The sequence below is a fragment of the Saimiri boliviensis genome, chromosome 16, assembly GCF_048565385.1.
Source record: "Saimiri boliviensis isolate mSaiBol1 chromosome 16, mSaiBol1.pri, whole genome shotgun sequence".
Lineage (NCBI taxonomy): Eukaryota > Metazoa > Chordata > Mammalia > Primates > Cebidae > Saimiri > Saimiri boliviensis.
Window position 1 is genome coordinate 62,164,932 of NC_133464.1, and position 24,547 is coordinate 62,189,478.

The 24,547-nt window shown below is 36.6% G+C and overlaps 1 long non-coding RNA gene across 1 annotated transcript in view; it reads left to right on the top strand.

Annotated features, from left to right (window-relative positions):
• LOC141581630 (uncharacterized) overlaps nucleotides 1-24,547 on the top strand; it is a 358,748-nt gene that overhangs the window by 268,569 nt on the left and 65,632 nt on the right. The window contains exon 4 of the long non-coding RNA XR_012514383.1: nucleotides 11,863-11,921. This is a non-coding gene — a long non-coding RNA (uncharacterized LOC141581630). The remainder of the gene's footprint in view (nucleotides 1-11,862; nucleotides 11,922-24,547) is intronic.

The following is a 24,547-nucleotide window of genomic DNA, read 5'->3' on the forward strand; positions in this document are numbered from 1 at the left end:
ACTTTTCATTGTGCTACTTGTTGCCTGAATACTTTAAGTTGTACTGCAACTTTCTCTGGCACCTCCTTGAGTAGCTTAATAGTCAACCTTCTGAATTCGTTTTCTGTCATTACAGAGATTTCTTTTCGGTTTGGATTTATTGTTAGAAGCGAGTGTGATCTTTTGTAGGTGTTACAGGTCCTTGTTTTTGTTACATTACCAGAATTCCTTTTCTAGTTCCTTCTCGTTTGGGTAGACTATTTTGGTGGAAAGATATGAAACTCAAAGGTGACTGTTCAGGTTCCTTTATTCCACAGGGTGATCCCTTAATGTGGTGCTCTTCCTCTTCTCATAGGGATGGGGCTTCCTGAGAGCCAGACTGTAGTGATTATTATTGCCTTTCTGGGTCTAGTCACTCAGGAGGGCTACAGGCTCTGGGCTGATGCTGGAAAATGCCTGCAGAGTCCTGTGATGTGATATGTCTTCAGGTCTCCCAGCCATGATCACTGGCACCTGCTCTGGTGAAGGTGGCAGGCGATAAAATAGACTGAGAGTGTCCTTGGTTGTAGTTTTGTTTAGTGCACTGTCCCTATTGCTGGGTGCAGCTTTTGCACTTGTATCTGCACTTCCCTTTCATCCCCCAGATTCTGAGGAAAATTTGTGTTCAGTTGACATTATTACAAAGTTCAGCTATAAGCTTCCTTCACCCTGTGGCCCCTCCCCAGTTCTGCTGGCTGCCTTCCCCAAGGATTCCTGTTAGATAAAGCCAGGGATGGCTTCCCTGGGTTCAAGCTGGGGACTGGAAGTGCCTAAAGGGCTCTTTCTGCTGCTGCTTCTATGTAGACATTTTGCTCATCTCCCTAAATCCATTTCAGTTTTAGGTAAGGTTAAATTGTTCTCCAGGGATCTGGATTTTCAGGTCCCCCAGGGAGGATGTGTGTTTGGAGGTAGACTTTTCCCCTCCTTACTCGTTGGGAACTCCCAGTGCTTTGGCTGTCTCACAGAGTTTGCAGCAGCAAGCTAGGTTCTCTCAAAGGGTCTGTGAATTCTTTTATTTGTCCTGGTATGTTCCTACAGTTATGCTTGTAACAAAGCTCATGATGTGAGTTTCCACACACTGTTCTGTCTCTCCAAGTAGGAGCTCCACATTAGTGTTGTCTCTTATCTGCTGTTTTCCTCCTGTATTTTATCCTTGTATGGTTTTAACTGAACATTGTATATATTTTCTCTTCTCAACATATCAGTTATATTTCTCCTTTTTAAAATCACTTTTAGTGGTTTCCCCAGATTTTGAAATATACATTTATAATTTATGTATATCCACTTTTGTTTTTGGAAATATATTCAGTCTGTCACCCAGGCTGGAGTGCAGTGGCACAATTGCAGATCACTGCAACTTCTGCCTCCCAGGTTCAAGCAATGCTCCTGCCTCAACTCCTGACCTCAAGTGATATGCCTGCCTTGGCCTCCCAATGTCCTGGGATTACAGGTGCTACCTTTAAATAATACTATATACTTTCATGGGTAGTGTGAGTATTTTATAATGACAGATAATTTTAATTCATCTCTCTTGTTTCTTAGATCTTTACTATTATCCATTTTACTTACTTATGAATAGCAAGTCCGCTGACAACAAATTCTTTCTTGTTTAAGAAACTCTTTATTTCTCTTTTGCTTTTGAAGGCTAATTTTGCAGGGTACAAAATTCTATGTTGCTCTTTCAACATTTTCAATTTTTTAATTTCAAATATTTCACCCACTCTCTTCATACTTGCATGATTTCTGAAGAGAAAGTCAAATGTAACTCTTACCTTCTCTCCTCTATAGTGAGGTCTTTTTTTTTTTCCCTATGACTTCCTTCACACTTTGTGCGTATCTTTGATTTTCTGTAGTTTGAAAATGATATACCCAGTTGTAGTTTTGTTTTGTTTTGGCATTTATCCTGCTTGGTAGTCTCTGAGCTTTCTGAACTTGAGGATTGGTGTCTGAAATTAATTTTGGAAAATTTTCAGTCACTAATGTTTCAGGCATTTCTACTGTTCCTGTCTGTCTCTCTCGTCTTCTGGTATTCCCAGTACACACATGTTAAGCCTTTTGTAGTTGTCCCACAGTCCTTGGATATTCTGGTTTTTTTTTTTTTTCAGTCTTTAATCTCTTTACTTTTCTGTTTTGGAGATTGATAATGAGATATCAAGCTCAGAGATTCTTTCCTTAGCTGTGTCTAATCGGCAAACTAACCTAGCCTATCAAATGCATTCTTTATTTCTTTTACAGTGTTTTTGATCTCTAATATTTTCATTGGTTCTAACATAAGATTTTTATTTTTCTACTTCCATTGCTTGTCTGTTCTTGCATGTTCTTTTTTTCATCCATGAGAACCCTTAGCATATTAATTATAATTGTTTTAAATTATGGTCTAGTAATTTCAACATCCCTGCCATGTCTAGTTCTGATATTTGCTCTATCTGTTCAAATCGTGGTTTTTAGCTGTGCATGGTGGCTCACACCTATAATCCCAGTACTTTGAGAAGCTGAGGGAGGAGGATAACTTGAGGCCAGGAGTTTGAGACTAGCCTAGACAACATAGTGAGGCATCCCTCTCTGCAAAAAATAAAACATAAAAAATTAGTGGTGGCATATGCCTATATAGTCCCAGCTACTCAGGAGGCTGAAGCACTCAGAGTTTGAGGTCACAGTGAGCTATGATGACACCACTTTTTCCAGTCTGAACAACACAGCAAGACTCTATCTAAAAATAAATAAATAAATTATGGGTTTTGCCTTTTAGTATGCATTTTACTTTTTTTTTTTTTTTTTTTTTTTTTTGGAGACAATCTCAGTCTGTCACTCAGGCTAGATGGAGTTCAGTGGTAGGGTCTTGGCTCACTGCAACCTCTGCCTCCCAGGTTCAAGCAATTCTCCTGCCTTAGCCTCCCAAGTAGTTGGGATTACAGGTGCCCACCACCAGATTTGGCTAATTTTTGTATTTTAGTAGAGATGGGGTTTCACCATGTTGGTGAGGCTGGTCTCAAACTCCTGATTTCAGGTGATCCACCTGCCTTGGCCTCCCAAAGTGCTGGGATTATAGGTGTGAACCACCATGCCTGGCCTGCATTGTAATTTTTTGATAATCAAACATTATTGAGCAAAATAAACTGGTATAAATAGTCCTTCAGTAATGTGTTGGTAAGAAAAGAAGACAAGGGAAGTCTTCTAAAGGCCCATGACTAGGTCTCAGCCTTTTAGTAAGCCTGTGCCTCTGGTCTGTGAATTTCACAAGTATTTATCCATTTTTTTCCTCCCCTTAGATGGCATGGGATAACTAGAACTGACTGATGCATTTTCTGATATTTATAGTGAGAAAGGTCAAGCTCCTGGAAATAAACCTCATAAAATCGTGGGGGCTTCCTGTGACCAAGTCACCCCACAGTTATTTTTAACTCTAGAGTTGTCCAGCAATTTGTCAATTAAAGGTCAGGCTTTCCCACAGCAGTACTGGTTCCTGCGTTCCACTTCTAAGTCTCTATTCTGGTTACGTTTTAACTCCCTGTATTCACCTATCTGTTTCTCCAATCCCGGGGGCAGCTGTTTGTTTACTTTTTTCCCTGTGCCTTCATCTCTCTTAGGGATTCTAGAACAGTTTGATTTTTTTTCAATTGGTTCAGCTTTATACTTGTTAAAATTCAGTGGTGACTTCCAGGCTCTTACACACAGGAATAGAAACTGGCTCTTGCCTTATTTTTAACAAAGAGGATTAAGCCTTTGATTTTTAATTTTTATTTTTCCTTAGATTAACAAGTTGAACCTCTGTTCTCAGATTTTTAAGTTCTGAAATCAGCAACACAACAGAAACAAGAGAAGCAGAGGAGTTCCTTGAACACCAACTCTTGCAATTAAAGCAGAAAAAACCACTTCCCACTCTGTTTGTGATCTATTCAGGGATTAGGCAATATCTCATTTACTGCTGAGACTTTCTGTTACGTTACCAATTAATTGTTCTAGTTAAGAGAGAAAAAAATAAATCATCCCTTCATTTTAAAGACAGGTAGCTTCTCTGTAACAATTTATCTTTGTTTCCTAAAGATGCAGTCTTTTTAGTTACAACTCTAGATAAGAGATAGAAAATATTTTGCCTGAGAATCAGAGTGATCCTTTGACACTGATTTCTCTGGAACAGGGCAGAGGTGAACTGGGGGATCTCAGGGACCTAGGCTTTTATATTTTACAGAATGGAGACCGGTGACACTGGAAGCACATTTAATGGTTTTCACAAAGGGTGCATAAAACCATTGTGTTTGCCTGATTTATATTCACTGAAAGTTTTGACTGGAAAATTCTTCAGAAAATTGTCAATTACTTTTTGCTAATCAAAGTAGTCTGGCCCTAAGATACCTTCTCTCCTCCTTAGTCTACATGTTTTTGCCTGAGTCAAGTCTTCAATTATTCTGGGTGATTAGAGAGAATAAAAGGATTCTGGAAAAAAGTTTAGGTTTGGAACCAAATATTTGCTTATACATTGCCCCAAAGAAGCTCAAAGTCACTTATAGAGACTAAATCCATTTTATTTGGCTCCAGGATTGAGTTTATATGAGGCTCTCCAGATTAGTAGTGAAGTAAACCTAAACACTTAGAACCCATCCTGGTAAGACATATTTCTGGGGATTGCTCCATTTATAAAGTTAGCTTTTTAGGATGTCTTTGATCCTGTTACTGCTTTTTAGGCTTACAGATCAGGCCTTTTAATTTGTGTAAGAATAAATTTCTAGGAGTGAAAACATCTGGAATTGAATAAACTCTTCCAGTGTTACTGAAATATTGACCTTGCATCACCATATCCCTACACCCCACACCCCAAATAAAAGCAACACATGTCATAACTTTGGAAGTATCTTTATTTAGCTCAGTGGAGTTGAAAGACCTTTTCTTTTAAAGCCCAGATATACTTTTTAAAATAATGTTTCTAATATTCTGTATTTCTACTGTGTGTCCCAATATAAATGGCACCTCAATAGAGGTTAAATTTGCAGCTTGTATTTTAGGCTACATTCTACCTAGCATGGAAAACATAGAGCAGTAAAATGTTAATGATCATTGACTTGATCTACTCTGATGTAATTTATAGGAGTTTAGTATAAAAAATGAATTTAATCGTATAAGCACATGGTTAGTAGACGAATGGGCTAATTTGATTATCTAGATTTTAATAAAGCACTTTGCTACTGTGCCTCATGAAGCCAACTTGGAAAATTAAGTCACATTAGCTCAGATGTGAATATTGTCACAAGGGCTCAATTTTGGTCAAATTCTCATTAAAAAAGAATAATGCTGGTCATTAATGTATTAAAACCACAGGAAGATGCCCAGAGCAGTGCCTCAGGAAATGGGCATGAAACTGACTTCAGATAATGTTTCCATTAATAATATAAATATTATAGTGGAGGAGAGGCAGAAAGACAGTTTCTCAATGAATTTGATAAAATGTCATTCTGCATAAATGAATCCTTCATTTTTATATTTAACTATATCTTAACATATTGAACATAAGGTATAATCAATAGTCATCCAGAAAACTCTCGGCCATTTTAAATACTCTTAGGTCCTTTTTGTGAAAGTAATTTCATATTTAAGTTAAAAATAAGTTGCATTAACTTTTTAAATGTATTCCCTCCAGAATGTGTAAACCAGTTTATGTTAACTATTTTGCACCATCATGTGTGAGATAGCACAACAGGATGAAAATAGCTCTCCAAGATGTGAGAGGGAGCCACTGCACAGCATTTTGAAGCATTGGCAAAGCACCTACATTCAAGTCCTTTCCTGAGAAGATTGTTAAGGGTTGGAATCAGCCACTTTAAATATTTAGAAAGTTTTTTTAAAGGACAAGTTGTTATTGGTATTAGTACGTACAATCCTGGAGGTAGAGGGTGAACTAGATGATGTTTAAAAATTATAAATAGACAAGAAGGTAACTTCATGTTTGTGAAATTTAGGGAATGTGTATTGAGTTAAAATTATTGTTCATCATTTAGGGGCCTAATGTTTTTGATATTAACTAGAAAGTGGCACCTTAAGATCTCAGGTTTTTTTTTTTTTTTTCTTCTTCTTTCTATCCTAGTTAAAGCAGAGTCCAAACAGTATGTTTTATGATTACCTAAGAGGTTACCTATATGAACTCATAAGCTATTTTCACTTTGTGGTTTTTGCTCTTGTCATTTATAAAGTATTTGATTTTTAAAAACCAGGGGCTCTCATTCAACACTATGCTGGTTTCTGGGGCAGAGGTGAGGCTGCATCTGTGTGTGGTCAGGTGAGATGCTGTGGAGGATGAGCCTACTGGCTCATCACTAGAAAGAAAGATGGGAGCCCTTACCACTAAGATCTCGAGAAAGTATTCGGTGAGCCTGATTTAAATTGGCTAGGGGTTTGAACCATGGCTATGTTGCAAGTTTCTGTGACTCTCCAAATGAATGGCCATGAAGATATCAAGAGCATGAGCGTTATAGTAGACTAAATATTGGTACCCCAAATGCCCATGCCCTATCCCCCAGAACCTGTATAAATGTTACCTTAAGACTATACAGATGTGATTAAGAATCTTGAGGTGGGAAGAGATAGCATGGGGAGAAATGACAGATACAGGTGAGGGGACGGAAGGCAGCAAACCACACTGCCATGTGTGTACCTATGCAACAATCTTGCATGTTCATCACATGTACACCCAAACCTAAAATGCAATAAAAAAAATTAAAAAAAAGAATCTTGAGTTGAAGAGATTATTATGGATTATCTGTGTGGACTTTCGATGTTGTTATAAGAATCCTTAGAGAGGCAGGGTGAGATTTGACTAGCAGCAGAGAAAAAGATGGGATGATGACAAAAGCAGAGAATGCAGTGAAGTGCTTTGTGGATGGAGAAATGGGCCACAACCCAAAGATGAGGAGACATCACTAGAAGCTGAAAAGAGGCCAAAAAAAAAAAAATCGCCCCTCAGAAACTTCAGTAGAAACAAGCCCTGCTGGCACCTTGATTTAAGCCCAGTGAGAAATATTTCAGAATTCTCACTTCAATAACTCAGAAAATAAATGTGTTGTTTTAAATCAGTTTCTGTTAATTTGTTACTGCAGCAATAGAAAATGAATGCAGGTATTATTCACAAGGAATGTCCCACAAGTGTTACTAAGGCATAAGTGTAAGGATCAATATTGTTACATGTAACACTAAAGACACAGTTGTAAACAAACAGATTCAAAGACAAGATTTTGGGCAAGATAATACTACGCACATGAACATCATTAAAGCTTCTAAGGTCTAATATCAGTACTTAAAATGCATAAAGGAAAATTATCAGAATGACCAAAATAAAGAGAACACACCAACTTGGATTTGAATAAAGCCCTGTTAGATCCAGGGAAGCACTATATTGGAAATCATGACAAAGATCTTGAGCTGCTGGGACAAAACCTCTAAAACTTCAACATATAAAAGATTTATAACAAGTCTTTCAAGCAGATCGATAGCTTCCTCTACTATCTAGTTACCTGACCTCAGGTTAGCTTTCCTGGGAGCAGACAATCATTCTGTAAAACCTACTATAGAACTGAACCTCTTAGATCCCGGTTAAGCTGAGTTCCATAAAAGATGACATGTCCTTGGGGCTGACAGCAGGATTTCACTTTTTTTGGTTGGCTTTTTTTTTCTTTCTTTTTTAAAGCACAGTTCACATGATTAAAATTAAAGAGGAGAACAAAGGATGGGAAGAGGTAAGGTTCCCAGGCTAGGTCACACTCACGACAACTCTTTGCTGCATGGTGCTGAAAATGGGTAGATTGTTTTCTTGCTGTTAGTTGGCTGAGGTATATCAAACCTCAAAACTGCCCAATTGTATGGAACAAAAGATCACACAATCCTAAGGGAATCAATAAAGTGCTGGCAATAGAATTTCTTCCAGTGAAACAAGCACATTGAATTTCTCAGGAAATGATTTCAATTCCTAGAGAAAACTGCATTCAGCTTTTTGATTATTATACGATTCATCTCGGGGGTTTTTCACTCTCTTTGGAGTAAAGTGTTTGCTTTCCAGAGAAAGCAACAAACCATTAATTAAAATTGCTTCAGAGAAGTAAAATAGTAGACCAAATCAAACTGGTATGAAGTATGTAGATTCTGCTGATGAGAGACATTTCTAAAAAAATGCATCTTGGAAAAAGGTAGTATTTTTGTTAAACTCGGCCGGATGAATAGAAAAATATAGAAAACAGTATTTTCTGACTTTAGCAAAGGCAATACGTTATATTGCTCTGAGAGTCCAGAGCAAGTAGGGTGCTAATGGCCATATGAAACATTTTGACCTTCGTCTATGGGAAAACAAAAAGCTTTTGAAGGGTTCTCTGTGGGGTGGGTGTGTAACATAACTAGATTTGGATTTGGAAAAGGTGGTTCTGGTGCCATGTGGAGAATGGATTGGAAAGGGGCAAGGATAGATATGAGAAGCTAGTTAGGAGAATGCTGCAGTAAACCAGGCTAGAGATAATGGCGTATTTGGGGCTTGGGGGGCTATAATGGAAGCAGAAAAGAGTGAAAAAAAAGTCCAGAGAGACTTGGGAAAGAATGCAAAATAACTTATTAATGACTTGAATATGAAAGGAGGTATTTGGAACTCCTAAATTATCAATGCTTTGAGCAACAAGGTTATACGGCTTTTAAACATTTAGTCTCCATTGATTTGGTTGATTGATTGGCAGGCTCTAGCGATTGACAGGCTCTAGCTAGGCTGCCCAGGCTGGAATGCAGTGTTTGAATCACAGCTCACTACAGTCTCCATCTTCCGGACTCAAGCAGTCCTCCCACCTCAGCTTCCTAAGTAGCTGTGACCTACAGATGCACACCACTATGCCTGGCTGATTTTTTTTTAAATTTTTTGTACACATGGGGTCTCCATATGTTGCCTAGATTGGCCTTGAATTTCTAGGCTTGAGTGATCCTTCCTCCTTGGCCTCCCAAGTGTTGGAATTATAGCAGTGAGCCACCATGCCCAGGCCCTTTTCAATCTTTAAACTGTGTTTTAGATACAAAAGCTCCCAACTGACACTTTGTAAAAATTATAAATTGTGCTAAAATGTGGAGATTTGGGGAAGAAATCTGTCTGGGAAAGCTTACACATTAAAAATCTGTATTGAAATATACTTTTATTTATAAAACTTGGTATAAAATTTAGTTCTCCAAGATCCTGACGTTTAATCACAGTTAAGGAATCGGATGATTTCTTGAGAATTTTGAAATAAAAAATTACCCTGAATAAGAAAAGTTAGTTGCTTTCTGGTATTTTAAAGTACCAGAATTCATAAAATATCTTGAGATCTTCTTGGTCAAAGTTTCATAGTGTGAGTTCTGATAAAGCTGATGTGTCACAACTCTAATCGTCTCAGAGTCCGTGCCAGCTCTGATGTCTATTTCTGTTTGCTATGGCTATGAGAAGTGGGTATTCCAGAAATAGGATGACCCACATTTTTGTTTACTCATATTATCTTGACTCTACTTTTTAATAAGCATTGCTGTTACTATAAAAAAAAATCTCAGTTTGGTGGCTAACTTAAATAGACATCTAACCACAAGATCAACAAGGAATTTCAGCAGAAAGGAAGGTTACTGGTCTGCAAGTAATCATTGCTTTCTGTAGGCGACATAGTTCATGGTAGTTACCTCATTTGTTTCATGTTTAACATCATAAAGATGGTCAAATTTCATCACCAAACATTGCTTACAGTAGCTTCATGATTTCATTAGGTAAAACAGTACACAATAGTTAGTGTTCTGTGGTGGCTAGAGAGATTCTGTGGTTAACTGCCACTGAAAACTTAATTTCTTTTGGAAAAGATAGAAAATTTTTCCTAGGGAACTAAGCCTGACTGTTGATGGGAACTGTGTGAAGAGTTAGGAGGAAGCCTAGAGTTGTTTGCTAAATTAGCTAAATGAGAGGGGCAGGAGAGTAATAGAGTATAACAGAAGTCTTAGAATGGCTCACTTTGTTTTTTGCTTACTCTCTCCTGGGAGTGCTCTTTAAGGTATTTTTTTTTCTTTTTTTTTTTCTGAAGGCTAAGGAGAAACAAAAAGAACAATCCTATAGGGTTCATTGAGCAGTTCACCTGGTTATGCACAAGGGAGAGGCCAAGGGTTACCGGATTCTAAACAAGCCCATCTGTGAATTTTAAAGGAAAACCAAGCCAATGGAGGAAACTGAATCTTGAAATGCTGTCTGGTTATTTCAGTTTATAATTAAATACAGTAAACAGTAGAAATGGAAAAACTTCTGTAAATCTTTAGGAAATAATGATCTCTTGAGTAATAATGGAAGATAATGGGAGTCTAACAACTGATGCCAGAGGGATTTGATTGCTGTTTAGATTGTAATAACCTACCCTGGATAATTGACTCCATTTTAGCTGTAAATTCCAACCTTGTTTCTCCCTCCTTACCATAGCCCCTTTGGGTGCATAACTGGGCCATGCTGCACTTAGAAGCATTGAAGCTACTGTTCTTAACACTTGTAACCATTGTATCTGTGTTCTGCTTGGCATACCTCGCCCCTGCTATCGTAAGAAAAAGTTTCCCTTTGATCATTGTGTAGAAGAAGCGGGATCGCCACCGCCACCCACCCCCAACCTTCTTGGTAATTGTATGGAAACCATCCGTGCCGGTAACCCCTTTTTCTGCTTCTGTAAAATTCTGATTCAGGTAGGTACTCCCTTCCCCTACATAAATCAAGGTATAAAAGATAATCAGACCCCTTCTTAAGGCGGAGAAAATTTTGAGTGTTCGCTGTCCCTCAGTCTTAATTTGGAACTCAGAGCTTGGCGCGTTCCTTCTAACTCGCTCGGTTACTACAAGGTGGAACCGTAGAATTAATTTAACGGAAGTGCTGTAGATATAATATCCCTTGCTTTTTGGTGAAGCACACAGAAGAGTGTCTCGTAAAAATTTTTACATACAAAATTAAATGTGGATCAAACAGGGACTGAGTCAAATGAATTGAAAACTTATGAAAGAATTGCTGAAAAGGATTGACCTAGGCAGGCACCCACTTTAGTGTTAAGCCTTTTTTTTTTTTTTAAACTATTATTGAGTTAGGAGAAGTTGGTATTGCAATCATTTTTTAAAGATAGTAATTAAATGGACTGTGTTGCACATACCAAGTAATCTGGTTGATTTGTGGCATCAATTGACAGTCTGGTCTGTAGCCGAAGAAATCAAATGAGACTGCAGTTTGAAAATCCAGAGGGACTTCTCAAATTAAAAAAAAAAAAGAGTAATTATAGAAGTAATATAATGATTGTACTGATGCTGGAAAATGTAGAAGGTTCAAAAAAATCAAAATTGCCCAAATCCACTTTCAGTCCTTTCTGTTTAATAAATTCAATCTAGCTACCAAAACTAATTTTAAATAGCTAAATTCTTATTAAGCTCCCCTTTATTTTTCTCTCTTCTTACCTCACACATTTCAGTTGCCACTTCATAATATTCCCTACCCCATTATAGATGTTATTAGTTTGGTGCAAAAGTAATTGCAGTTCTTAGCATTAGATATACGTATCTGAAAATGCAATTATTCATTTATTTGGCAAATACATGTTGAGTACCACAGCAGGTGCTGGGCAAAATTTAGACACAGATTTGTATACTAGCTTTTCCATAGAATATTGTATCATAAACAGTTTTCAATATACTTACTTTTCAAACATGTGCTTTTAATATTTGCCTGTTTCATTATATGGCTGTATCTTATTTCTACCCCTCACTCATTGTTGTTCAACTTTTACTATTTTCAGTAATTCTGTAATAAATATCTTGAACCATATATTTCTTCATACCTCTGATTTATTTCCTCAGGTTAGAGTCCTGAAGACTCTGGAACAATATTATTAGATTACAAGATTACTGGAATGAAGGTAAGGCTCTTGTTACATATTGCTAAATAGCTTTCTAGAAACCTTTCCAGAAGTTTTTATGAACTTTCCTTCCCACAATCAGTGCTATCTTAATTCAGCTTTGCCAGTGTTTAGTATCTCACACGTTTTGGTTGCCCCTGTTTTGATTAAATTTTGTTTAAAAATATGCTTATTCTTTTAATATGTATTTCTTTGATTACTAGCGAGGTGAGAAAAAGAAACCTTTTTTTCTTTTGATATTTGTTTGAAAAAAGATACATATGTCTTAAAGTATGTATATGTATGTATATACACACAAACATACACATGTGCACACACACACACATATATATATTATTTTAAACCAATGGTTCTCAAACAGGGGGTTATCGTGTCTCCTAGGGGACATTTGGCACTGTCTGAACACATTTTGGGCTGACACAACCAGAGACAGAGGACAGGAGAGGTAGGTGGGGATTTCTGCTGATATCTGCTGGGCACTCCCCACCCCCAAGAATTACCTGGTCCTAATGTCAGTAACACTGAGGTCAAGAAATCCTGCATTAAACTATTCATTAAACTATTCACAATTCTTTTTGGCATTTGTGATAAGATAAGCTTGAATAATTCTCCAAGTAAGTGTGCGTGTGTCTCTTTTTACGCATGTATTTCTTGGCTATTTATTCTAATCCACTTCTGCAGAAATTGAATTTTGTGTGACTGCCATATGGCTTTAATTATTATCGCGTTTAAAAATGTATTAGTAGTTTATTGGGCCAGTCTTTTAACCAATAAATTATTTTGGAAGATTTAATGTCAATATGATATTCAATGTCCTCTATCACATTTGTAGAATATCTGTGTATTTATTTCAAGATTTCAAGTGTTTTTGTAGATTCCCAAATCATGTTGCATAATTTTATTATATAGCTGTACCCATTTCTTGTCTATAGTTTTGAAGTATTTCCTCTTAGTATTGTACATGTGGTTATTTTTGGACCACTTTCTAAATTTATTTTTTTTATTGTACTGTAAGTTACAGAGTATATGTGCAGAACATGCAGGTTTGTTGCATAGGTATACAGGTCCCATGGTGGTTTGTTGTACCCATTAACCTGTCATCTACATCAGGTACTTCTAATGCTATCCCTCCCCCAGCCCCCCCTCCCCCAACAGGCCTTCATGTATGATGTTCCCCTCCCTATGCCCATAAGTTCTCATTGTTCAACTCCCACTTATAAGTGAGAACATGTGGTGTGTGTTTTCCTGTTCTTGTGTCAGTTTGCTGAGAATGATGGTTTCCAGATTCATCCATGTCCCTGCAAAGGATGTGAACTCATCCTTTTTTTGTGGCTGCATAGTATTTCATGGTGTATATGTGCCCCTTTTTCTTTATCCAGTCTATCCTTGATGGGCATTTGGGTTGGTTCCCAGTCTTTGCTATTGTGAATAGTGCTGCAATAAACATATGTGTGCATGTGTCTTTGTAGTAGAATGATTTATAATCCTTTGGGTATATACCTAGTAATGGGATTGCTGGGTCAAATGATATTTCTGGTTCTAGTTCCTTGAGGAATTGCCACACTGTCTTCCACAATGGTTGAATTAATTTACACTCTCACCAACAGTGTAAAAGCATTCTTTCTTCTCTACATCCTTTCCAGCATCCGTTGTTTCTTGACTTTGTAATGATCACCATTCTAACTGGTATAAGATGGTATCTCATTGTGGTTTTGATTTGCGTTTCTCTAATCACAGTGATGATGAGCTTTTTTTCATGTATTTGTTGGCTGCATAAATGTCTTCTTTTGAGAAGCGTTTGTTCATATCCTTCGCCTACTTTTTGATGAGGTTGTCTTTTTCTTGTAAATTTGTTTAAATTCTTTCTAGATTCCGGATATTAGCCTTTTGTCACATGTACAGATTGCAAAAATTTTCTCCCACTCTGTAGGTTGGTTGCCTGTTATTCTGATGACAGTTTCTTCTGCTTTGCAGAAGTACTTTGGTTTAATTAGATCCCATTTGTCACTTTTGGCTTTTGTCGCAATTTGTCAATTTTGGCTTTTGGTGTTTTACTCATGAAGTCTTTGCCCATGCCTATGTCCTGAATGGTATTGTCTAGGTTTTCTTCTAGGATTTTTATGGTTTTAGGTCTTAGATTTAAGTCTTAAATCCATCTGGAGTTAATTTTTGTATAAGATGCAAGGAAGGAATCCAGTTTCAGTTTTCTGCATATGGCTAGCCAGATTTCCTAAAACCATTTATTAAATTGGGAATCCTTTCCCCATTGCTTGTTTTTGTCATGTTTGTCAAAGATCAGATGGTTGTAGATGTGTGGTGTTATTTCTGAGGCCTCTGTTCTGTTCTGTACATATCTGTCTTGATAACAGTGCCATGCTGTTTTGATTACTGTAGCCTTGTAGCATAGTTTGAAGTCAGGTAGTGTGATGCCTCCAGCTTTGTTCTTTTTGCTTAGGATTGTCTTGGCTATGTGAGATCTTTTTGGTTCCATATGAAATTTAAAGTAGTTTTTTTTTTTTATTTTTTAAAATTCTGTGAAGAAAGTCAGTGGTAGCTTGTTGGGGATAGCTTTGAATCTATAAATTACTTTGGGTGTTATGGCCATTTTCATGATACTGATTTTTCCTATCCATGAGCATGGAATATTTGTCCATTTGTTTGTCTTCTCTCTTATTTCCTTGAGCAGTCCAATTAAAAGACATAGACCGGCAAATTGGATAAAGAGTCAAAACCCATTGGTGTGATGTATTCAGGAGACCCATCTTGCATATGGACCTCTTTTAAATAACAGAACTATATTCTAAGATGTAATATATTTTTGTAATATGGTATATTAAAAATTACTGTGATTTTATTTTACATATCTATTTTTAACATTATGTTATCTAAAGAATGATATAAAAATCCCCGTGTGATTATAAAATCAAGCAATATAAGTTTAAATCAAGTAAAATGTGTACATTGTTTTTCCTATCCACTCCTAATCCCATTCCTCACTGAAGAGGGATGTTTATATTTAATTAAGGACTCCTTTTGTTACATATTTGCAAATATCACATTAAATGTAGATATAAAATATTTTTACACAGGCAAATTTATATCCTATATATTTAAAAACCCATTGTTTCTTAGTGTCTCCTACTCATTTTACATATACGTATATGAATATACATTCATCTGCAGAAGGCAGAATAGTCTCTTTCCCCAAAGGTGTCCAAAGTTCTAATCTCTGGAGCCTATGTTTCCTTTTATGGCCAAATGGGCTTTGCATATATGACTAAGGTTGAAATGGGAAGAATATCTTGGATTTTCTAGGTGAGCCCAATCTAATCACACCAGTTTTTAAAAGTAGAAAATAGAGGCAGAAAAGTAGGAATGAAGCAATATGAAAAGGATTTGCCCTTCTCTTTATGATTTTGAATGTGGAGGAAGAAGCCAAGGAATGAAGGTAGCCTCCCAAAATGAGAAAAGACCAGGCAACATTTTCCCCTCCACTCTCCAGAAAGGAACACTGCCCTGTCAACATCTTGACCTTAGCCCAGTGAGACCCATGTTGGACTTCTGATCTACAGAATTTCTGATCTACAGAACTATAGGAAATTATGGTGAAGCCAAGGCTGGCTTAGTGGAAGAGGCTGCAGGGTTTAGAAACTTCTGAAATTAATGCAGGACTGGAGGATTGCAGGACACCACATTGTCTCATGCTAGGCAAACCTCACTTCCTGAAGTTCACTACCACATAGAGTAATTGTGAGAGGCAAGTGGAAAGTAGATGTTATTGGTCTGTCAATGTCTTTTTTTGATGCAGGCTATAGCGACAAAGCCTTGAGTTGGAAGCATGAATGCTTAGCTGGTTATAGAGCCAGCTCTAGGGATCTCAAATAGTGAATCATCCATCAGAATCTTAGAGGTCAGCCTTGTCCAGCAAACAGTGCTACAATTTCTCCAAATTGAGAAGCTACCTGAAGAAGTGAAGTGAAATAAATGGCTCAGAATTTTCAGTGGAGTCGGAGTAGTAGGTGGGAGGCTAGGAAGAAGTTAATAAATAATACCATGTTTTTGAAAGCTGCTAGTGGTGATCAATAAAAATGTTTTCAGTTGTTACTCGAGCACTTAAAAAATTTATTCATAAATATTTTAAAGGAGAGAAACATTGTTGGGATAAATCAGTATCCTTGAAGAGTAAAAGCCAAGTGTCAAATCATGTAACTAGAAAATATGAACAAAGTTCAGTCTGGAAAATTAAACTGTGTATAACAGATAAATCAAGTGAATATTTAAAAATATTCTAAATATATATGTTGAATGAATATCGATATATATGTCCTATATTTATATCAAGTAAATATATATATACACATATATCTTAACAATTCAAAACCGTAATAGAGGAGGCACTAAAGATTCACAGAAGTCCTACAATGGATTGCATATATCATATTATTATGACATAGCAAATAAATACAGCAAACCGTGGAATGGGTTTAGTTACACACTTTGAATCAAAAGTGGAAAAGGTTCTGGTTCAAATTGCTGAGTATATCTACATGTGTTTCTTGATAAGTCTAAAAAGCTTGATAAATTTCAAAGTCTGAAATAGGATGTGAGAAATTGTATAATATCATTACATGCTTTGTTATTTAAGTTTGGGAGAGAAATTTTGAATAAATATGTACTTTAATGCGTTTCTAAAGAGACAATTATAGTATGGTTTAAGGAAAAGGGTTTGGAAATTGGAATCCAATGACCTACGTTTGTCACTTAACTTGCAGTGTGACCTTTGACAGGTCTGTTAAATACTTCAATTTTCTTACTGATACAGTAAAGAAGAGGAGAGAGATTTAGTTGTAGTATGGTAACCAGTGAGTATTTATGGTTGCTTTCCCTGACTGGCTGGTCTTGCTTACAGGCAACTGTCCCTTCTTCCTAACAATGCAAACTCATCTATAATGGCACAAAACAGACCAACAGTTGCCTGGGTAGAAGGTAGGATGTGGGAGAGGATTACAAAGGTACACCAGGAAAGTTTTGTGTCTGATGAATGTGTTCATTATATTGATTGTGATGATGGTTACACAGGCATATACATATCTCCAAATTTACTCAGTTTGCTGAGTGTCAGTTATACTTTAATAATTTTTTTACACTGTCTGAAGGACTTCTTTTTGGGATTTCTCACAGCATGAATCTGCTGATTCTTTGAGCTTTTGAGTGTCTGAAAACATATCTTCATTTAAGGAGATATTTTCATTGGGTATAAAATTCTCCATTGAAAGTTTTATTTTACTACTTTAAAGATTCTGCTTCAGTGTCTTCTGACTTGCAGTGTTTTGATGAGAATTACATCATTGTTCTTATTTATGTTCCTCTTTACATAACGTTTCCTTTTCTTTCTGCTTTTAAGGTTTTTCTTTTTATAATTGATTAGATGCCATTTCATTATGGTTATGATATGCTTTGGCATAATATTTTTGAGGTTTCCTGTGCTTGGAGTTTCAGTTTTTACTGTGAGTTTACAGATTTTTTTCATCAAATACAAGAAAACTTTCTCCATTATTTCTTCAAACTTTTTTTTCTATCCCCCGTGTCATGTTTGGGTATTTCAACTTAATATATATTATTCTACTTAAAGCTTTCTTACAGTTCACTGATACTTGGATCTTTTTCTTTCTTTAATCTGCAGGTTAGTAAATATAAAGATAAAGAAATAAAATTAATACAGGTTTTATTTCTTTATCTTAGTGTTTACTAACCTTCTGCAAGATCTGACTTTTTATGAATCTCATCCATTGATTTTCATCTTAGTTGTAATTTTCCTCTAGAATTACTAATTGATTTTTTAATGGTTCTGCTAAACTTTTGAACATCTTAAAGTTTTAACTGTTTTAATGTATTTTCTGCTAATTTTAACATTTAACATGTGCCAATTTTGGACCAATTTAGATTGGTTTACTTTTCTCCTCATTATAGCTGTATTTTCCTGCATCTTTGTGTGCCTCGTGATCTTTGATTTTTGTATTCCCATGTATTCCCATAAATATTCTTGAGCTATTTTTATGTGTATTTAAGGTAGTTGGAAAGTGCTGTGTGTGTGTGTGTGTGTGTGTGTGTGTGTGTGTGTGTGTGTGTGTGTGTGTAGGAGAGGTTGCTTGTATCATTGAAGTGGGACCAGAGCAGCATTTAACTATGCTAAATCTTCCCTTCTAGTAAGACAAGACCCTTCTGAGTAATCTACCCAATATGCTGCGAATTATGCATTATCCCAATGGTGGGACACGTAGATCCTTTGTTCCTTTCTTCCTCTTGTTGTCTTTGTGATTAGACAGTTTTCTGTAGGTGTGCTTTGACTTCTTTATCTTTTATGCATCTTACACGTTTTTGCTGTGATTATCATGAGGCTTACATGCAACATAACTATCACCATCTATTTTAAGCTAACAATTTAGTGTTGACTGCATATAAAACTCTATGCTTTTACTTTGTGTTTATGTTACTCTTCACATATTTTAATGTTGTATGTCTATTAAGTTATTGTACCTATAGTTCTTTTTAATATCTTGGTCTTTTCACCTTCATACCAGAGTTATAAATGATGTACATATCACCATTACAGTATTGGAGTATTCTGAATTTGAACCTTTATTTATCCATCCCAGTATGTTTTATACCTTTATATATTCTTTTTTTTTAAATTATACTTTAGGTTCTGGGGTACATGTGCAGATCATGCAGGATTGTTGCATAAGTACATACATGGCGATGGGGTTTGCTGCTTCCATACTCCCTGTCACCTATATCTGGCATTTCTCTGAATGTTATCCCTCCCCAACCTCCCCACCCACCGCTGTCCCTCCTTAGCCCCACCAACAGACCCCAGTATGTTAAGCTCCCCTCCATGTGTTCTCATTGTTCAACACCTGCCTATGAGTGAGAACATGTGGTGTGTGCTTTTCTATTCTTGTGTCAGTTTGCTGAGAATGATGGTTTCCAGATTCATCCATGTTCCTACAAAGGACACAAACTCACTGTTTTTTATGGCTGCATAGTATTCCATGGTATATATGTGCCACATTTTCCTTGTCCAGTCTATCGTCAATGGGCATTTGGGTTGGTTCCAGGTCTTGGTTATTGTAAACAGTGCTGCAATGAACATATGTGTGCAGATGTCTTTATAGTAGAATGATTTACAATCCTTTGATTATATACCCAGTAATGGGATTGCTGGGTCAAATGGAATTTCTATTTCTAGGTCCTTGAGGAATCTCCACACTGTCTTCCACAATAGTTGAACTAATTTACACTCCCACCAACAGTGTAAAAGTGTTCCTATTTCTCCACATCCTCTCCAGCATCTGTTGTCTCCAGATTTTTTAATGATTGCCATTCGAACTGGCGTGAGATGCTATCTCAATGTAGTTTTGATTTGCATTTCTGTAATGACCAGTGATGATGAGCATTTTTTTCATATGTTTTTGGCCTCATATATGTCTTCTTTTGAAAAGTGTCTGTTCATATATTTTGCCCACTTTTGAATGGGTTTTTTTTTTTCTGGTAAATCTGTTTTAGTTCTTTGTAGATTCTGGTTATTACCCCTTTGTCAGATGGGTAGATTGCAAAAATTTTTTCCCATTTTGTTGGTTGCTGGTTCACTTTAATGATTGTTTCTTTTGCTGTACAGAAGCTCTGGAGTTTAGTTAGATCTCATTTGTCTATTTTGGCTTTTGTTGCCAACGCTTTTGGTGTTTGAGTCATGAAGTCCTTGCCTATGCTTATGTCCTGAATGGTTTTGCCTAGGTTTTCTTCTAGGGTTTTTATGGTTTCAGGTCTTGTGTTTAAGTCTTTAATCCATCTGGAGTTAATTTTTGTGTATAGTGTCAGGAAGGGGTCCAGTTTTAGCTTTCTGCACATGGTTGGCCAGTTTTCCCAACACCATTGATTAAACAGGAAATCCTTTCCTCATTGCTTGTTTTTGTCAGGTTAGTCAAAGATCAGATGGTTGTAGATGTGTGGCAATGCCTCCAAGGCCTCTGTTCTGTTCCGTTGGTCTATGTCTCTGTTTAGGTACCAGTACCATGCTGTTTTGATTACTGTAGCCTTGTAGTATAGTTTGAAGTCAGGTAGTGTGATGCCTCCAGCTTTGTTCTTTTTTCCTAGGATTGTCTCGTCTATGTGGGCTCTCTTTTTGTTCCATATGAAGTTTAAGGTTTTTTTTCCAGTTCTGCGAAGAAGGTCATTTGTAGCTTGATGGGGATAGCATTGACTATGTAAATTACTTCAGGCAGTATGATCATTTTCACAGTATTGATTCTTCCTAACCATAAGCATGGAATGTTTCTCCCTCTGTTTGTGTCCTCTCTTATTTCCTTGAGCTGTGGTTTGTGGTTCTCCTTGAAGAGGTCCTTTACATCCTTTGTTAGTTGTATTCCTAGGTATTTTATTCTCTTCATAGCAATTGTGAATAAGAGTTTGCTGTCGATATCGCTCTGTTAGTCTATAATTGGTATATATGAATGCTTGTGATTTCTGCACATTGATTTTGTATCATGTGACCTTGGTGAAGTTGCTTATCCGTTTCAGGAGATTTTGGGCTGAGATGATGGGGTCTTCTAAATATACAGTCATGTTGTCTGCAAATAGACAATTTGACTTTGTACTTTTCTAATTGAATACTCTTTATTTCTTTTTCTTGCCTGATTGCTCTGGCTAGAACGTCCCATACTATATTGAATAGGAGTAGTGAGAGAGGGCCTTCTTGTCTAGTGCCTGATTTCAAAGATGTTCTTCAAAACCAATGAGAATGACGATACAACTTACTAGAATCTCTGGGACACATTTAAAGCAGTGTCTAGAGGGAAATTTATAGCATTAAATGCCACATGAGAAGCAAGGAAAGGTTTAAAATCGACAGCCTATCAACAAAATGGAAAGAGCTAGAGGACCAAGATCAAGAAAACTCAAACGCTAGCAGAAGACAAGAAATAACAAAGATCAGAGCAGAACTAAAGGAGATAGAGACACAAAAAAACCTTCAAAAAATCAATAAATTTAGAAGCTGGTGTTTTTTGAAAAGATCAGCAAAATAGATTGCTAGCCAGACTAATAAAAAACAAAAAGAGAAGAATCAAATAGATAACAATAAAAAAATGATAAAGGGGATATCACCACCGATTCTACAGAAATACAAACTACCATCAGAGATGACTACAAACAGCTCTATGCACACAAGTCAGTAAATCTGGAAGAAATGGATAAATTCCTGGACACTTGCACTCTCCCAAGACTAGGAAGAAGTTGGAACCATGAATAGACCAATAACAAGGGCTGAAGTTGAGGCAACAATTAATAGTCTACCAACCAAAAAAGACCAGGTCCAGATGGGTTCACAGCCAGATTCTACCAGACGTACAAAGAGGAGCTGGGACCATTCCTTCTGAAACTATTCCAAACAATACAAAAAGAGGGAATCCTCCCTAACTCATTTGATGAAACAAACTCATCCCGATACCAAAACCTGGCAGAGACTCATCTAAAAAAGAAAACTTCAGGCCAGTATCCATGATAAACATTGATGCAAAAATCTTCAATAAAATACTGGCAAGCCAATTGCAACAGCACATTAAAAAGCTTATTCATCACGATCAAGTAGGCTTCATCCCAGGGATGCAAGGCTGGTTCAACATACACAAGTCCATAAACGTAATCCATAACATAAACAGAACCAAAGACAAAAACCACATGATTATCTCAGTAGATGCAGAGAAGGCCTTCGACAAAATTCAACAGCCCTTCATGCTAAACTCGATAAACTTGGTATCAATGGAACATATCTCAAAATAATAAAAGCTATTTATGACAAACCCACTGCCAATATCATGCTGAATGGGCAAAAGCTGGAAGCATTCCCTTTGAAATCCATTTCTACTTCTTTTTAGGTTATACTAGTTTTCTTTTAAAAATATTTAATGGATCAAAGATACATTTAAATTCTCTTTTTAGGTTTATGTTAGAACAACAACATTCAGTAGTGATTGGAGTTCCGCAGGAATCTCATAGAAGCTTATCAACATTTGATGTTGGTCAGTGACATAGCATTTTTTGAATAAAATCAAATGGAGCAAATACTGGACTGATATCCCAATCCACTGTTGGAACTCCAATGTGTACCTGTTCTTGGAGCAACTGTGCAAAATGTGTAGTGAGCACTAGCCGTATATGGCTTTGAGTATTAGAATGTAGCTTATTTGAATTGAGATGTGCTGAAAGTGTAGGTTACCCATTGGATTTTGCAGACTTAGTATGAAATAAAAGTAATTCATTAATATTCTTAATATTGATGTCTGTACAAATGATACTTAAGACATGCAGTCATCCTTTGTTATATGTGAGACATTGGCTTCAGAATCTCCAACCCTCTGCATTTACGAAAATCTGTGTATACTCAAGCCCTGAAGTCAGTCTTTCAGAATCTGTGTATATGAAAATTTGGCCCTCTTTGTATGTGGGTTTTACATCCTACACATATTATAGTTTCAGTTTGTGTTTGGTTAAAAAAAATCCCCTTATTAGCAGACCTGCACAGTTCAAACTTACGTTGTTCAAGGGTCAACTGGATTTGATTTCTAAAAACATCATTATTAAAATGACTTTTACCTATTTCTTTTTATGTTTTCTTAATGTAGTCATTAGAAAATTTAACATTACAATGTGGCTTGCATTCTATTTCTGTTGAGCAGTGTATGCAGCCTTAGAGTCTGAGGAAGGTTTTCTTTAGATAGTATAATAAGAGAATTTAATAAAACTGAATAAATCCTGAACAAGGATATAAGCAAATGCAAGAAGCACGGTTAATTATCCCAGGCTGAACCATAGTAAATGTTTAATCATATGTATGCAGTGATTCCTAGTGTATGCCTTACTCCAATGCAGAAAACAATAACATTTTATGCCTCAGAGCAGACATAGAATAGGATTCTGGAGTAAGCAAATGCAGGGAAGGGATGGGTACACTGAAACTCATTGAACTGGCTTAAACAGGCCAAAAGGGTAATTGTGTGTTTGATCATCAGCCTATAGTGTGCGTGCGTGTGTATATTGTTGTTTAGATCTGCAGTAAAAAGCTTCCTGGGGAAATGCTGGAAATGTTGGGATCTTCCACGCATGATCATAATCTATGTAAGTTGTCTCATCCTGGCATCTGTTAGCTGTGTGAGATTAGGCCAGTTACTCTCACAATATCAAAATGTTATCATTAAATAAAAACTAACCTCATAGCAGGGGTGCTGTACGAGTTAGAAACAGGCATTTCTAGCACTGTGCCTGGCACACACTGAATATTCCTTGAGTCATATATTAGAGTGAGTCAGCACTTGTTTAGGGTTTCTGAGGAGGGCAGAAGGGAGACACCCAGTCCATGCCAGGCTCAAACTGACATCATCTCTGCCTCATATGTGACCTTTGACAAGTCACTAATGCTCTCTCATCCTTGATGTCCAAATGCATAAAACTGGGCCAATGATACCTTACCAGAAGAGGCAGGGGTGACAGAAATGGGAGTGTGTGCCCAGAGATGTCAGTCACCTAAGGCATTGTAAGTAGCTTACAGTGACGCCAGGTATTAGTTCCTGGCCAAAATACATCAACATCAAATCATTAAGTAGAAATTTAAATTTTATTTCTATATGGTCATCATAATCCTTGAATCTGGCAAGATTCTTTTTACTGTTGCTAGAAGCTGACCCATGGTACATGTCTGTACATTTCACATTTTTCCACTGAGTGTGTCAATTTACTTAATGTTTCCTTTGGAAGAGGTAAAATGAACTCTGATCGTGCTATAGAATTAGTCATAGTAAAAAGCCATTTATTAAAAAGCTAAACTTAAACTATTTTATATCATGTGTGCCAACTGATAAAGGGGATTACTTTATCAAGGGTAGTCAAAATGCTTGACTCTGTGCCTTTGACCTTGGTCCAGGAACGGCCCAGGGCAACATCAGAGCCTTTCTAGAGCAGGTTCCTGAGGTGCTCTCAGGTGGGAAGGAGCCAGCCTGCCTGTGGTGTTGTGACAGCCTTTATGGGATGCGGACTTTTACTCTGCAGAGTCACATGTAATTTTTTTCTTTCTTTTTCATTTTTTGAGTATTTATTTCCTTTATTTTTCCTTTTTACTGGGTTAATTTCTTTTTGAGAATGCCAACCTGTCTTCTTTCACCTAAAAGAGTCTAAAAAGAAGTTTCTTCCTCTTTGTCTAGTGAAATTTAAGGTAGATCAAAATTTATTATTTTTAAAAAATATGTAACTAATACATGTTCATTGTGGAAAATTAGAAATCACAGAAAGATAAATAAGAAAATGTAAATGCATATTCCATCATCCTGATGCAACTATTGTTAACATCAGGTTGTGTTTCTCCGTAAATATTTTTATGGCTATGGAGACAAACACACACACACACATACACACACATGCATATATATGTAATTTTTAGAAAGTTGTCTAAACATGGATGCTTTCTATGTGCAAAACAAATCATAAAATGATTATATAGAACAATTCTTGGAAGATAGTAGGCATGTAATAAATATTGGAAGGATAAGTATATTCTTTATATCTTTTAAAATGTATTT